General features: G+C 36.8%; 1 pseudogene; it reads left to right on the top strand.

Moving 5' to 3' along the window:
- Positions 1-16,418, top strand: part of LOC113234913 — a 24,755-nt pseudogene extending 8,337 nt beyond the window's left edge.
- Positions 16,419-17,346: the final 928 nt, after the last annotated feature.

The raw sequence follows: 17,346 nt of genomic DNA, 5'->3' as shown, positions 1-17,346 counted from the left end.
GAACTTACCCTAACGATGCATAGCTGAAATACCATTAAACAATTTCAATATTCTAAAACTGGGTTATGGTTTTCTGTAATATCTGAAAAAAATATTTTGTTACTTAGCCGCGTTTTAGTTAGAGGACGGCAGTCTGTGTTCCGGTTTTGAACGGACCGACACACAGAGGCCCCAGGTTCGATTCCCGGGCCGGGAGAAATATTTGTATGGCCTACATTTATGTCTCTCGTGAGTTTGGGTGTAATTTGTGGTTGTTTATGTGTGTGTCCATGGCACTCGGGGCTATGTTGAGTTTGCGATTTATAGCTTTGAGTGGTACTGCAACTGTTATGGACGGGCGCGTAGCTTACCATCAGGCGCACGACTTGTTCGTCCTGCCACTTGATATTATTAAAAAAAAAAAAATATTATGTTAAAATATTTCTACTGATAAACAATTAGATATTTATTTTATTGAAGTCCTGTCAAGCCAGATCGTAGGAATTTTTCTCTGTGTTTGTTTGATAACAACAATTATATAATTCGAGAATCAGATTTGTCGGAACCGCGACAAAGTTGACTGTTAGATATTTGTATCAACATACCACCTTCGTAATGGATACGGACCTGTGATTTAGATTGGACGTGAAATATTATAGTATTACGCCCCAGGGGTTAAGTACTTTGGTTTGAGGGATTCTGACACTGCAATTGTACAATGAGATCTCCTTGATCAAATCAGCTTTGTAATCCTTACCGGGCCCGACGAATAGAGATCAAACTGAAGAAGTAACGTTTGTATAAATGTGAGCTGATTGTGTGAGACATTAATGAGTTAGTTGTCTAAGGTTTATAGTATATTTTGTATGAAAACGGATTCAACACAGATGGCACGACAACCTGATCGCGACGCAATCACAGGTCACAGTATTATTTCCACAGAACAATAAATACAGTAGAAGTGGTTAGTTAGCGTCGGACGCGTGCCAACTATAGGTCTCGAAAGACCTATCTGAGCCCAGTCCGCCATTTTCGCTTTGTATGGTATGGTTGTGTCCATGCTTTCGTGCAAATTCTCTAAAATTCTAGAAAAATGTCTTATTGTGCTTTTGTAATACAAAAACCATAGCCGCATCAAAAATATTACCCGTGGTGGTATTTCATATCAACGGAAAGTCTTATTTTAATAAATTATCAATTTTCTGTTTATCGAAATATTTTTTTGTTACAAGAAACGAAAGTAAAGCTTGTACCTCTGCAATATGGTCGCTTCTTTTTTGGAGAACTAAATTAATAACTCCAATTCGACGTCGTTCAGCAATTAGCCGCTAGATGGCAGTACATTGATTGAAATTTCAATATAGTATCAAAACATCGTAACTTGCAATAATAGGCATTGATGGTATTAAAATTTCAACGATATACAGCTAAAGTAAAGTTAAAACTACATTAACAATCCAGAAATTTGTTATTTTTTTAAATTTGAAACTACGACCAATCAATATCAATCAATAACATTTTAAATTAAGAATGTGTACTTTTGGTGACATCGGTTCTCATAGAAATCGAGGCGTAAGGCACTTCCATTGTTTTTTTTTCCGTGATCCTCTCTGAATGCGTACATATTGATACAAAATACAAAGTAGATTACAATTCCTCGAAGCTGGTAAAAGTGGCGAAAATTAATATAGGTAGCTGTTACGTTGTTTAAGCTCTCCAACCTGCCAATTATCCGGAGTGCTTTGTTACGCGGATCTTTGCGGAGCCATACAGAATGAAATTGAAAACTTGCTACAAATCGAAATAGGAAGTTCAGAGGCTCAACTCACACTGGCACAGAGTCGAAGCGTCATGTTTTTCGCCTATAGCATATTCACCTCTATTTTCCCATTATTAAGGTAAAAAATTTGTAATGCAAACCACGGACCTATAATGGAACCACGAGTCGACGTTTGTTTTGTAATTACATGTTTTGCTGTTTTTCCCACACCACCGAATAGAACAGCCCCCCCCATTGTTACAGATATTATCTTTATTACAATAAATACAGAATATCGAAAGCGAGGCGGACGTGTCGCGGTGTGATTCAGTCATACCGTACGTTATTATACTTGTTACCATAAGTCGGAGAAAGGCGATCCAAATCTATAAATACATATAAATATAGCTATAAGGAGTGACATAGAGTTGTTAAAACCACCAACTTAATTAACTTAATTCTTTACTTATTTCGAATTCCGGATTTCCGGAAATAGTTTTACTGCATCGCAGGACATTGCTAGTCACTGGTAGTCTTGTCCTACAACAACTCCCAAGAGGATTTGCAGTACGAATTAAATTTTATAGTTTCAAGTGTTAATTACAAGTTGCACCGTATTATTTCTAAAAGTTAAAACGTATCAAACTGATACATTTTACACTGTTTTGTAAATCTTTGAAGCCATTACCAAATACGTAACAAGAGTCGTGTTATATATAGCTGTGGTAACCGAGGACACTACTATATTTTACAGCTATTGCATTACATTTACAACTTCAATGTTGACCGGACTGCTTCCTTTTCTCTAAGTCCAGGATATCCGTGACTACCGCGCCAAAAAATCGATTTTACGACTTTTGATGCATTGTTATAATAGATACAAAGATGGAACAAACATAAAGAAAAAGTCCTATAACCCGAATCAGCGATAGTTGCCTCGACATGGCTGCCGCTCTGCCAACTGAGCTTATAATTTCTCTATGTGCGTTTTTGTGAATTTTTCTTTTTGTTTGTTCGATAATTGTATCAATAACAATAACAAACTAATACAGATTTTGACAAAAAAAAAAATTTATATACCAAATGACGCGCCACTCAGAGCTTTAAATCACAAAGATTTGAGGAGCGCTGTCCCATGTGCCTGTAATTATACCAGCGCCCTTATGCTGCGGTTCTATAAGAGATGTGCGAGGGGACGATAGTTTATTCTATTTAGCGACCTAGTATATGCTCCTCTCTTTCGCACTACTTCATAACAATACCAAGGAGATAAGATAGAGGTTAAGTGGGCGTTAACAAGCGTTAAAATTGTAATGTCTCGTGCATAAAGGTGTTTAAAAAATAAAACAAAAATATTGTTTTATACATTTCTATTATAATTTTTTTCAACAATTTCAAATATTTTGTTATTATTTAAATCACAACCCTGTGATAATCGTTTTCACATTCCGTGGTGTCAGTGTCCTCTCCTACATTAATGACAAAACTTTCTGTGTTATTTTTTACATTTTGATACTGGTCCATTTTAGGTTCAACCACATCTATGACATGTTTTATGAAATCCTGCCACTTTTCTCAGCGTATTCTGTCAATGACTATCTGCAAAAGTATTTTCATTTCAGCGATTTTAAATGTTCTATTTTCTGATGCTACATATCCTTTAACTTGTGCCCAAATTAATTCTATGGGGTTGAGCACAGTGATACGACGGAATACAACTATTCCTTCAAAAATTAAATCAAGTCCTTTGTACACGCCAAGTTGTCGAGAAGTACTTAATCACAGATTCCGCTTATTAAATCGAGTCACAGAGTAAGAAGGTGTTAATTTATTAAGCAAATCAAAGTCGCAGGAAAGAGTCACCGATAAGTAGCAAACAGATGAAACAACACACGTGCGCTCTGCACAGATATGAAAGCCGAGTAATTAGCTTACCGTTATAAATGCGGCTTAAGCGATAAGCCACTGCTTATCTCTAACCAATCACGTGCGCCAGTGTTTTTTCACTACTAGGTTGCTAACTTGAATACACTGTAGGCGATGTGAGGATGTATAGCGGTGCTCTGAAACGGTGTGATGATTTCTACCAAAGCTGTGCGGGGTAGCTAGGCGGTGCGAGGAAGCGTAGCGAAGTTGTGAAACGGCACAGCTACAGAGGTGCGAGGTTGAGTAGCGGACTCTATTCAGTTGTGCGCGGGTGCAGTGCCTAAAGGAGGGGTTCACACATTCCTTGCTCGCATCCCTCGTACAGATCTCTCGCTTTTTTGTATGTACAAATACTTATCTCCGCTAGCCCTTTTCCACCAGCCCCGCGCTAAAAGAGCCTAGGAAAATGAAGAAATCCTATTGGTGGATGTTTTCCTCGCACACCGCCAAGCTGCCTCGCACATTTCTGGTGGAAACGCAGTCTAACCCTTCAAAACTGAAACATAGTAATGATAACATTACTGCTTGGCGGCAGAATTAAGTAAGGTGGCAGTACTTCCAATACTCAATAAAGAAAATGTTAGAACGGTTTTAAACAGGACACTAATGTACGTGTAAATGCAATAAGTTAAAACACTGTGTTAAATATAATTAATTTATATGAGTATTTACATTCACATCAGCGCTTGCATTTACATATCGAATAGGTTACTTTAGATAAACGTAGTCTGCGTATAGTTGATTCTACGGGTTGAGTTTTTACGGCCGAACCTTTGAAACACACCTCAGCGACATAAAAATCCTACAAATAAGATTTTTACAATATTTAGTAAGTCGTAAAAATATGGACTCAATTTTATTCACCTAATTTAATAATCCTAGTTTTACTTTCTAGAATTTATAAGCTAATATAATTGCTTTGCTCTGAATTTTGTAACGTTTAATTTACAATATAATTGTAAATTATAATAGTAGTTATTATAGTTATTATAGTAGTAGAAAGGCATTAAAACACGAGTGTGGGCTTATGAAATGAGCCGACCGGCGAGTTTCATAAAAACATCACACAAGTGTTTTTATGCCTGATTATGTACAGTTACATGCACTGCTTTATCTACACACATATTATAAGCTCTCTATGATATGTTCAGGAACCGCATGTTACGATTGGCGAAATGGCGGCAAATAAAAGGTTTTCGCACGCAACCGTATTTTTTATTTAATTTATAGACAAACTAGAGTCGGCCCCAACTATCATATCGTTCGAAATTTGTCAAAATTGTTTGCTATTGACATTTCATATTGAATAAAACTTCATCTCGACTGTTATTAGAATTGAGGTTGAATCAAATTGTTTTGTTTGTCAGAGATGTTCGAAATTTGAATATAATAATAACATCGGATTCATTGCTAATAAAAAGCAATAATAACATTTAACACAAAAGTCGTTGACAAAACCAAATACAAAGACACGACGCTAGCACATAGAAAAATTCGTGAGGTCCGCTGGTTCGATTCCGGCCTCCGGATCGAAGGATTTTTTTCTGAGTGTTCGATCTTTGTATTAACAATTATAACAAACTAGTGGAGTAATTTCACAAAAAATACTTGAATATCAATGCAATAAAAATTTAAAATAATAACATTTTCACAGGTAAGAGGTTTTTCTAACAAAACAGTTTATGGTGGTCGTAATTTGCAGTTTTTGAACACGTCATAGAGGGTTTATGATATGTGTGTAGATGAACTAATCAATCTATTTGTCAATGTATTGTATCTGTTTTTATTTAAGTAAGCCGGGAATTATAAATCACCGGCTTAGGTCTCTTTTCAATAGTTGGCAGTCGTCTTTACAGTCTCAAATCTACTCACGGAGTACGCTTCTGTAATAAGATCCCCCTTGAAATTCAAAATTTGTTTTCTACGAAGTTTAAAACTATTAATAAACAAAACTTTCCACAAAAGGTTACTTATAATATCTCTGCTTACTTGGATGATGAACATTAAAGGGAGTGATTCTGTTAGCTCTTTTAAGTTATAGTTGCCTATGATACTGTTGAATAACTATGTTAGTAATATATGTGAATATATATATATCTACAAAAGTGACCACCCATTCATTCTGATCTTTACAAGGGTATCTTAGATAGATAGACTGATAAACACTTTATTCGCTAATATGACATAAATACAGAAGGAAAAATAATATTTTTGTCATAGTAAGTAAGTAACTAAGTAGTAAGTAACTAAGTTCACAAAGGCGCTGGCGTTTAGTTAGAACCAACGAAAGCGACTAAATGTCCAAGTTATTTGTAAGCAAAAATATAAAAAACGACTAGGTGTAAAATTGTTCATTGAAACAATTAATGTAATAATAGTGCATCTTTTTTTTAAATTTATTTCATACAAATAAGACATACAAGAAAACACAACTACAATTTCTTAGCAAACTGATAAAGCAGTTTGTTGGCGAGGTTACACTCACAATCATAAAACTATAGTATACCTAGTGCGTGTACATTTATCAGAACCGGTGGTAAGTTTAACTAAATTTACACGCTTTCAAGAAGTATAAATTTAAATTTTTTCTTCAAAGTGGATTTACTTAACAATTCTCTGCATCTCAAAAAATATTTTTTATTAAATGCAATTAGCAAGAAATGCCTATTCGTTATTTTACCATAATAGTTATTTACTTTTAGACATACATATTATTATACTTATTAGTTACGTTAATTTTAAATCCAGTTTTATTATAGTTTTTAATAGCGGCCAAATATTGAACTTGCTTTTACAGGAAGTATTTTACAGTAGGTAAATATGTAGTTTATCATAGTCTCCCTTACAACTATACTTGGTTTTACGACTTACAAAATATTTTAAAAATCTTATTTGTAGGATTTTTACGTCGCAGAGGTATGTTTCAAAAGTTCGGCCGTAACGACTCAGCCCGTAGAATCAACCAATGCGTAATAAGTACACTTTAAGCAGACTACGTTCACCTAAAGTAACCTATTATACATATAAATACTTATATTATATAGAGTTGTAAATGTAAATTGTAATTGTGAATATGTTTTAATGTAATAAATCAAAGTAAAAATTTTTACAAGCCACGAAAAAGAGTACATGGATCTTACGGATGAGTGTTTAAGGATTAAGTGATTACAAGTCGAATTTGGTAACCAACTGTACTTACTAGCTTTGACTTTAGAGACTTTATTAAATTAATAATTTTGTTAATTAAAACAATAGTAACGCAAAAACAAACCGGTATTTTTCGGGTTTCAACGTTCACTGGACTCGCTTCACGTGAATTCGCTCCATACATCACTTAGTTAGTTATCTGTTTAGTTGGTTGACAGTGATGAATGTTCAAGAGAACTAGCGGACTCTGGAATCCAGGCTTGGGCTCCTGTACTAATACTGAGTCGGTGACGTAACCCGGCAAATTAAGGGTTTACTAAAGATCTTACGTAATTGACTGATGGCAGTCACTTTGTTATACCTGTTACCTACTGAAACAAGTTCGTGTCTAGTTTTGTTAAGTATTGTATATTCTGTATTTTTATATGGTTTCAAACGTAGAGTAACCTACAAAAACGTCACGTAGTTAAGGAACTTTCAATACTTTAGAAAAAAGTACATGCTCGGCAGAGTAGACACACGCACTTCATGCAATCCAATAAATCTTTTAGATTCGGAATAAGCTATCGCACACTATCCACAAATAATAAACAAACTAAAAGTAAACAACGAAACAAATAAAACAACACGTCCCGTTCATAAAATACTGATGGCATGGGTAAACAGCACGCAAATTTTTTTCGAAATATAATAATAAGGAATACTATTTTCTTGTCAGCGTAAGGATTTAAGGCTCTTTGAAGGAAACAAAGATATTTCAAAGAGGCTATTCGCAATGGGTTATCCTTTGAATGTTGGTTCTGTACAAACGTCCCAAAGGACAAGCTGTATCTGTGTTCTCAGCCGTTATTGATTCAGTTGATCTAACAAACTGTAAGAAACAGAAAAGTCGACTATTTAATATTAAATTTAATGAATGAGCATTCGTTTTTTTATAAATTTACATTTTTTTAGCATTAATGAGCTTTTTTTTAAATGCGCATTTGTCCTCATTCTCACGTGATGGAAAGAGACGATGAAGCATGCCTACACACCTAAACAATGCGTACTCCCTCTCGCCTTGAAAAGTTCCAAGTTCTATCGTTTAATGAATAAGTCTGCAGGCAGGGAATTCCACTCCATAGCTGCGTAACGTGTCATGCGGATCTTTGGAATATCCACAACATAAGGGTGGAACCCCGGCCTACGTCTAGTCCCCCGATGATGGAAAGAGGAATTAAATCGTGCAATTCCATCACACACTGTCCGTGATATATGAATGATGATAAACAGGCAACTTTGAGGCGGTGCTCAGTGCTCTGCAGCTTCACCTCTACTAAATCAGAGTTAGTTATAAGTTTCTTGGCACGCTTTTCAACTGAATCTGAGGTGTGCAGTTGCTATTTTCATAAGTGGCAGTAGTATTTCATACACGATCGGACTTGTGCATGGTACAATTGAAGCAACTGTCCCATTCATGGATAATCGATATTTCGCAAACAAATGCGCTAGAATAGCAGCAGGTAGACATATCTTTCCTTTTAACCTTACCCGTCGAATGACAATTTGATAATAACAGAATGACAAACGCCAAGTGACAGACGGATAGACATTGATATATATTCCTCTTTTTGCGCTGGAAAAGAGTAATCTGACAAATATCTGCAAATCAGATGAAAGAAAAGAAAATATAAAAAAAGATCCAAACGGTTAATGATCTGCTTCATTGCTTCAATACGCAGTCGTGGTTTGTTATTTTAAGTATAGAAAACATTATGTAAATCAAAATTTGTGAAGGACGTTTACTTTAGATTGCCCCCATTCTTTTGTGATATTTTGGAGAGCCATTTGATTTGAGTGTATTTTGGATAATAAAAGCCGAATAGATGACGAATAAGCACTCATACGAATAAAATAGAACGTTTTGTGAAAGTTATTAACTTAGAAACATTTTGAGTAATTAATGCGACAGTTTGTAGTTTGTGCATCAATGAGGGTTCCGTTGGAGTTAACTAGCATGACAATATGCATATCTTTTTTAAGATATAGAAGTATTTACTTAGTAACCATTTAAGATGATTTCAGTTGTCAAAGGTATGCGGGTCGTTTTCGTCACCACGCCAAAAACAATATTGTGCGATGGTGTCGGCTAATGTCTCTTGCGTGCTCGAACCCCCGCCTCTGGGGGTCTACTCTCGATCTCCGTCCGATATCCGTCCGAAAGAATTACTGCTAAATAAGCAATACTTGACCAAATGAAAAGGCGCGTGATGCGAATGAAGCTTCATACTTGATACTTGTCTTTTAATTTTGTCGAATATTACTTATTTGACAGTAATTGTTTCGGACGGATGTCGGACGGAGATCGAGAGTAGACCCCCTGAGCCGAATCGACGGTAAAAGGCCGGACGGTTTGACATTGGTTCCTTGGCCGAAAGGTCGTCTTCTGTGGGACACAACATATGTAAGTACTTTTGCTGCGTCCCACTTAAGGACAAACGTCGCGGTTGGCGGGTTCCACGGCTGAAAATGCCGCGAATGTAAAACATGCAAAATATTCTGCCTAGAAGCAGATATACGGCTTCGTACCGCTCGCGATCGAGACGGCAGGGCCCTGGGGTTCGGAAGCTCGGGACTTATTTAAAGAGTTGGGTCGCCGACTCAGAGACAGGGGCTGCGATCACTGCTTTGAGTAGTGGTTGGCTCAGCAAGTGTCCATTGCCGTCCAGCCAGACAATGCTGCCAATATAATGGGAACTTTTGAACCGGACACGATACAGGGCGGGATTTATTTTAGGTTAGTTTAGGTTTTTAGGTTAAAAATCTCCTGCAAATCCCTGTTTATTGTATTTTAGAAATAAAAATAAAGATGCTCATCGTATCAAAGATTTGAGTCTGGTTTAATTTAAGAATTAAAATTGTGTACATGTACGTTTTAACTGTTAAAGTAATTCACAACAACTCACATTTTCATAATCACAACATTCATATCATAATCATTATCACAGACCTTATTTCGGTTGTTAAGGATTTCATTCGACGCCAACTAGAAAGAAAAAGATCTACTTCTTGCCTATGTCAACGGCTCTGGCATAAGCAGCATTTGGTAAATAGTTCCTCTGTAGTTATACGTACTTGCTGTATGGAATAGGAGAAACGAAACAAAAAATATTTAAAAAAATGTTGTTTTTCTTTTGTTTTTCAGAGCAGAGTTATCTGCTATAATTTATCTCGAATCCCTCGCAGAGCCTTCGATAAATATTCAGTGATGTTCCGTGTTTCCTGGCGTCTCATTTGCATCAATAAGATTTCTATTATCCTTTGAATTTTATTATCGAAATGTATAGCTGTAACAAAACAACGACATCGATTTGATGACGAATATTCAAATTAAATGATTTGTGTAGGGCCATTCGTGATTTATGGCTAAATCGAATGGCTAACGTTCTTTTAATAAAACGAAAATTGCCGATGTAAAATTCTGAGGTACGGAGTTACATAAAATTGTACATTTTTCGACGTTGTTGACTAGAAAAAGAGGACTTTTTTAACTAACCGCCCTCGATCTATGGCGGAGGACTTGGGTTCGATGCTCAATGTAAACCTACACCTCTGAGTCTTTAGGATTGTGAATCAGAATAGTTCAACCATCGTTGAGTCAACACATTTCTTTAAACGGTCACGATTGACTGCATGGGATACATGGGACCTGTAAAGCACCCGAAACGTCGGTTTGTTTGAAAAAAACAAATATACGCGATTTAAAGCCGGAAAAATAGTTTCATTTCTTACATGTAACAATCGCGAAAACTGTTGAGAAGCAACCGCTCTTCCACTGGGCTACTACCGCTCGTTTTATAACATCACCATTTATCTTAAAAACGTTGGATTTTGCATATGCGGCTTGATCCATAACCCATACCGCAGTGGTTCAGTATGTCATAATTTATTTATTCGTGGTTGGGCCGCGACTACTAAATATCTCGCAAAGCTTGAAATGATTTAAGGGATGCTTTAGTCCTGCAGCAGCAACATTTACAAAAGCATTCGGTATAATATTTTCGGCTATCAAACACTTAATCTACAGTCCATATTCCTCTTTAACCCAATGCACTTTAAAGCCAATCTCTGTTTCATAGATGCAGGTATTCTTAAGTTACTGCTTTTACGAGTCGTATACAGAGCCTTTATTACAGCCTGTTTATGACCTGTGTCGTGTATCCATAACTTTATAGTGACATCATAAAGTCGACTATGCATCTTGAGAGTGTGGTTACGTGACCATACTTTGTTATAGTAGACAATAGGTACTTTGATTTACAAAAGTTGCACGTAGTCGCATTGTTAGTTTTCAATCAAATGTTATGTATGTTATACGTTTTAATCTTAAAGTTTTTATTTTATAGGACACAAACAATGTCTCTACTACCTACCCCATGAAATTTCTATCGTACTTTTAACATCGTTCTACGGTTTCGCCTTTTTCATGTTAGTTCACTTAGATTAACGAAAGTGATAATTCTATATTTCTCGAGACTTAATGTTTCGGTTTCGTTACGAGAAACATCTTACCAATAACACCACCGAAAACACCATACCATATGATCACTAGCTTCCACATATGGAAACCTTTTTTAAATGTTGCCAGAGTCATTACGAGCTCCCATCAATGAATTGCGGCGTACGGACAAACCTACTCAGGCTCTTGTTGCGTCGCTGTTTTGCTGTTTTGTAAAATTTTTAATGAATAAAAATGTGCACTGAAAAAAACGATTGAAATAAACAAGTTATTGTTTAAGGTGATAAAATGCATGTTTCCATCTGCGCAACGACTTCAATATGTAACGAATTTAATCAAGTTGTGATTGAATCCATTGAGGATTTGACAAAAAATCCACGTATCTAATATACAAACCAAATGTAATAAAAACTGTCCAGACATAGTCATTAAAAGAGAGCTTCAAATATTATGATTAATCTTTTTTTGTATATATATATATATAAGATCATTGAACCATGCAAAGTCAATGAACCAATGTCAAAATTACATTAGCAATAGTCTTATAATGACATAAGACAATTCCAAAGCGAAACAACTCAGTATTTGCGTCAGATCTATAATAAATGAAGTATTCAATAAAACGACGACCCCGCAGCAATTATGAATAATGCAACCAAGAAACGGATGAAGGATGAGGGTTTTACGAATTATTGCTTGGTTTTGTGTAGTTAATAAATATGAAATTTACGGTTTTCTTTATTACCTGTCAAGTTGCAAGTGCTACTGGTGCAAGAGTAAGAACAATGTACAACATATTTTCACGTCCGCCATAAGATTGAATAAAATATTAGTGACAAAAATAAAATATTTGTAATTTTGGAGATAGTAATTGTTAGATCTCCACATCTTCAATTATAGAATAGCTAAAGTTTAAAATACTCACTCAAGCTTGAGTATTGTTGAATAATAAACTCATAGATTTAACACGACAAAAAGCCGTTAAAACCAAAAATAAATGATCTATAACAAACATATAGAAAAATTCGTAAGGTCTGCTAACACGGTCTGTAACTCAGTTGGTAGAGAGGTCGCCCTAGTTTGGCACAGACGCAGGTTCGAGTCCAGTGAAATCGATGTTTTTTCTTTGGGTTCGATCTTTGTATTAATAAATAATTATAACAAGCTAGTGGACTAATTTAAAAAGAAATAAACGAATATCTAAATAGGAAAACATTATTATATTCATTACAATCAATATCATGATAATATATGTTTTTACTACTATGTGTAGCCACGTTGACGCGACAGATGCTGGCTTGAGTCCAGTCAGGTCAAAGAAATTTTTCTTTGAGATTGTTCGATCTTTGTTTTTTTTTATGATACCGCTGTATCTGACTAAACTAAAAATTGTAAACTGTAAAAAAACTATAAACTGCCTCCGTAGCCGAACGGTTACCATGCCGGACTGCCACGCGAAGGTCCCAGGTTCGATTCCCGGGCCGGGAGAAATATTTGTATGGCCTACATTTATTTCTCTCGTGAGTTTGGGTGTAATTTGTGGTTGTCTATGTGTGTGTCTATGGCACCCGCGACACAGGTTTTTGTTGTTTTGATGTTGAGTGTGTGCGTTATTATTATTATCAATAATAATAACAAACTAGTGCAGTGCTTCCACAAAAATCAAATTATTATTATTGTAGTAAAAACATATTTGAACATCTTTCAATAAAAATAAAATAGTGCAATTAAGAGTCTATACTACCTCGAATTAAATTTTTCCCTTACTAACAGGAACATTGGCTTTACTTCAGAATTTATTATTTTACAGACGTAATAGTATATAAAAGTGTATATCGTATTAGTATACGTGTTCTATATTTAGATCAGTTGATATTTTTAAAAATCATTGGTATATATATATATATATATGTAAAGTACCTATTGAATACAGCGGTTTTCTTGTAAAATTTCGAGGTAAGTTTTGTTTTTATGGCTATCGTGAAAATTTTTAGGAATCCAGTTTTCACACTATATAGTAATGTGTGTATATATATATATATATATATATATAATATATATATATATATCTCCTCAATTTCATTATATATTTTTTCCAAAGGGATTGGATCAACACTTTCACTGTTATGCGGAATCAACCGAAGCCATTTGAGCTTGTATAGACTTTTAAGTGTTTGCTACAAATTTTTGTCTTAAAAATAATATTGTAATCTATAGGTACTTACGTATTTAAATACTTTAAATTTTAAAAACAAACATGATACAATCTATACTTTGGACTGTTTGGACGACCTGCCTCGCGCCGCTTGCATCTAGCGGATTCCCGTAGCCTTCATCAGAGCATCAGTCCACCTTGTGGGTGGTCCGCCCACGCTGCGTCTTTCGGTACGCGGTCGCCACTCGAGAACTCTTCGGCCGCATCGGCCATCTGTTCTGCGAGCAATGTGCCCTGTCCATTACCAGTTAAGTTTTGCAATTCTTAGGGCTATGTCTGATACTCTGGTTTTCTTGCGAATATCCTCATTACTGATTCGATCTTGGAACGAAACTCCGAGCATAGCCTTTTCTATTGCCCTTTGAGAGACCTTGAGCCTTCTTATGAGGCCCATAATGAGCTATCACGTTTCAGTGCCGTAAGTCATCATTATATAATAAAACGTATACTTTGTACTATTATACCGCTGAATATTAACTTTATTCATTCACTACAAGGGGTCGTTGATTTACTGGTGCAACTACTTACCCTAGTTAGTGACATGTGACTACGTACCCTGTTCGGTGATGTGAATCCACTCCAGATATATTGTGTTGTTATGTTAATTTTGTGGAAGATAAACAGGACTGAAAGAACAGCTAGAGGTAATGAGGAGTACTGGGAGTGAAAGCTATTTTAACAGATTTGATTAAACAGTAAAGGTTTTATTTCAAATATTAAAAACTGAAATGGGTTATTTGATACATACGAGTATTGCAAACGTATATATACATATACATCATGTTTATTTCCCATCAGGGTAGGGAATATAGCAGATAACAATGATTTTAAAATAACGTTTCATTTATTCCATACGAAATCGGATTGATTAAGCAAACAGGTAAAATTCGAAATAAAAATCTTTATTCTCCTATAATCTACGAGTCAACGGAGCAATTTCGTGTTCAAAAGCAAAAAATAAATATTATTTTGCATTGAAAGTTTTTCTGATGAAATTCACGACTCTTAACTACTCCGTATTTTATTCAACACCCTTTAAAGTCTCTACACAGCTATAAGTTTTAAGTGTGATTTGGAGCTATAATTGGAATAATATTAATAATTATATGTTTAATTTATATGTTTATTAATAATAATATGAAAATACCACATCTATAACTATATGTTCTTTTATTCATAGAGACGTTCTCATTGCACAGAAATTTATTTCCTCCGTGCACATACTAATAACATATATACTAATATCAAAGCCATTACCGTTTGAGATAAATATTTAACAAGTAAACACTACAGTCACAAACTTCACTCAATTGGTGTGGCCACAGTCGTAAGACACCAATGCGACAATAGGTTGTAGGAAAGCTTTGAATTGAATTTATGCTGTACGACTGCCGTGCGACACTTTTGATTCAAAATGTTATTCGAGCGACAAGTCAAGTCGTGAGATAAAACGAAATAAACTAAATAAATAAAGAGAACTACCAACGATTTCCCTAAGAGGTTTTTAAAAATATGGCTGTCGAGACAACGCTTGCATGAGGAGAATATTAATGGAGAAAAAAGACTTCACTAAAGTCACGACTCGTGAACATTGTGGCGTAGAGATTTTGACGAATCGTACTTGAGACTTTTCACTGGGCGGTTAAATTGATTTACTAACTTTAGTCCAGAAAATCCAGTCTCAGAAAAATGTTACAAACTCACACTAATTATCTGGTGTCAAAATCCCTGCACTGTGGTGTAGGGCGATAAAATTTTGGAAAGTTGGAATCCAACTCGAGATTCATTCACACTCCAATAACTATATATATATATATATAACTCCAATAACACTCCAGGCGCGGTGTTAATTTTTAAGATATGTGATATTTCCTTTTCTTTTAACAAGAGATTTCTCAGTTTCTCCCAGTTGTCAAAATTGTAACAGTTTTGATAACATTATTTTTTTTTGATGTTATAAGTTTTTTATTATTATTTTTTATGATACCAAGTGACGGGTCGAACAAGTCGTGCGTCTGGTGGAAAGCGACAGTGCGCTGTCCACAACAGTTGCAGTGCCACTCAGAGCTTTGTCTAATCACAAAAATCTGAGGGGCACTGCCACTGCGCCCATCACTCTGAGACATAAGCTGACAAGTCTCATGTTCCTATAATTTCACAAGCATACATTAGTGCTTGCGGGCAGAAATTGGTAAGGTGGCAGTACTTACTGGACGAACTCTTTCACAAGGAGCTCTACTGATACTAAAAATGCCGTAGTCCGTCTGTCTGTGGTGTCGTCGGCTATTTATTTAATAGTCAAGGTCTGTGGTTCCATCGAGATTTTCAGTTCTGTGGTACCTCTTTCCAATTAGGTAAGACCAACTTTGAGAAAGAGACCTCTCGTCGAATCCAGCTCGGTCGGGAAACTACAAAAAATCGCGTCCAAATTACCTCAGTGTCTTAAGATGAAAGTCTTTGACCAGTATGTGTTGCCAGTGATCACATATGGATCAGAAACGTGGTCGCTCACTATGGGCCTCATAAGAAGGCTTAATGTCACTCAGCGGGCAATAAAGAGAGCTGTGCTTGGTATTTCCCTACGAGATAAAATCAGAAATGAGGAAATCCGTAGGAGAACTAAGGTAACCGACATAGCTCTAAGAATTGCTCAGCTGAAGTGGCAGTGGACGGAGCACATAGCTAGGAGAATCGATGGCCGTTGGGGCGGCAAGGTCCTACAATGACGACCGCGCACTGAACAACACTCAGTGGGTAGGCCCCCCACCAGGTGGACCGACGATTTGGTAAAGATCGCGGGAAGCCGATGGATGCGGGCAGCGCAGGACCGATCGTCGTGGAGATCGTTGGGGGGGCCTATGCCTGTCTTTTACGGGGGGACCTTTCTTTTATAGATACCCCTGAGCCCAGGGAGACTAAGGGGTTATGTGGGGACTCTCCCTCCAGACTGGAGGGCCTACCCCACTAAAACCCCCCCGGGTTTACCTCCTGCCGGTTGAATCGGCGCCGTGGGGTCGGTGCACATTCACAACGCCACCCGGCCGCCCTAGCTTGCGCCAGGGCTCCCGCGCCAACGGAGGGGCAGGTAAGTTATCCTCCGATCCGCCTCCCAGACGAGTGAGGCCGTGCAATGCAGGCTCCGGAGTCCCTATCCAAAGCCAGCTGACCTCACTAGGGGATCAGGCGAGCACCGAAATGCCTTCGCCTTCTCCCTGTACGTCTGCGCTGAAGCGGGTGCGAGTCCGCCGCGTCCTCGCGCACTTGCTCCGCAGTCCCCTTTTGCGACATAACCTCTCCGCAAAAGGCGGCCACCACCTCCCAGGACTCCTCGATACCGAGCATGGCGGCAACCACGCCTGCCTAGTAGTGGGCGTCGTATGGGCTCTTTTAACAAGAAGGTCTGTTTTAATTGTATGTGTGAAGGTCTGTTTTGTTTTGAAGTTTCCGGAACTGGCCACTTACGTAAACAATATTTAAAAAGTAATTACAACATTTGAAGATGGAACTCTTTGGCTGTAGAATACAGTTTGTTTCATCTGACTATCACTTGTATACTTATATACATTGTGGCGTCATTTTAGAAATTGATTGTCTACATCACCATGGATTTAACTCGGGAAAATTTTCGTAGTATGATTTTCTACGACTTCAAGTGTAATTTAACAGCTTAGTGGAGCTTCGCTTGGCTTCAAACCTACTTTTGGCGATGAAGCACCATGCAAGACGACTATTTATAACTAGTTTGCAGAATTCAAAGGCATAACATGAGATTCGGGCAATAGGCATGAGTCAAATACAATCAATATTACACAAACATTTGGG

The sequence above is a fragment of the Hyposmocoma kahamanoa genome, unplaced genomic scaffold (assembly GCF_003589595.1).
Source record: "Hyposmocoma kahamanoa isolate Upper Pololo Valley unplaced genomic scaffold, ASM358959v1 86, whole genome shotgun sequence".
In the NCBI taxonomy this organism is placed as follows: Eukaryota; Metazoa; Arthropoda; class Insecta; order Lepidoptera; family Cosmopterigidae; genus Hyposmocoma; species Hyposmocoma kahamanoa.
The sequence above is the reverse complement of the archived record's forward strand: the minus strand, read 5'-3'. Positions and strand labels throughout refer to the sequence as shown.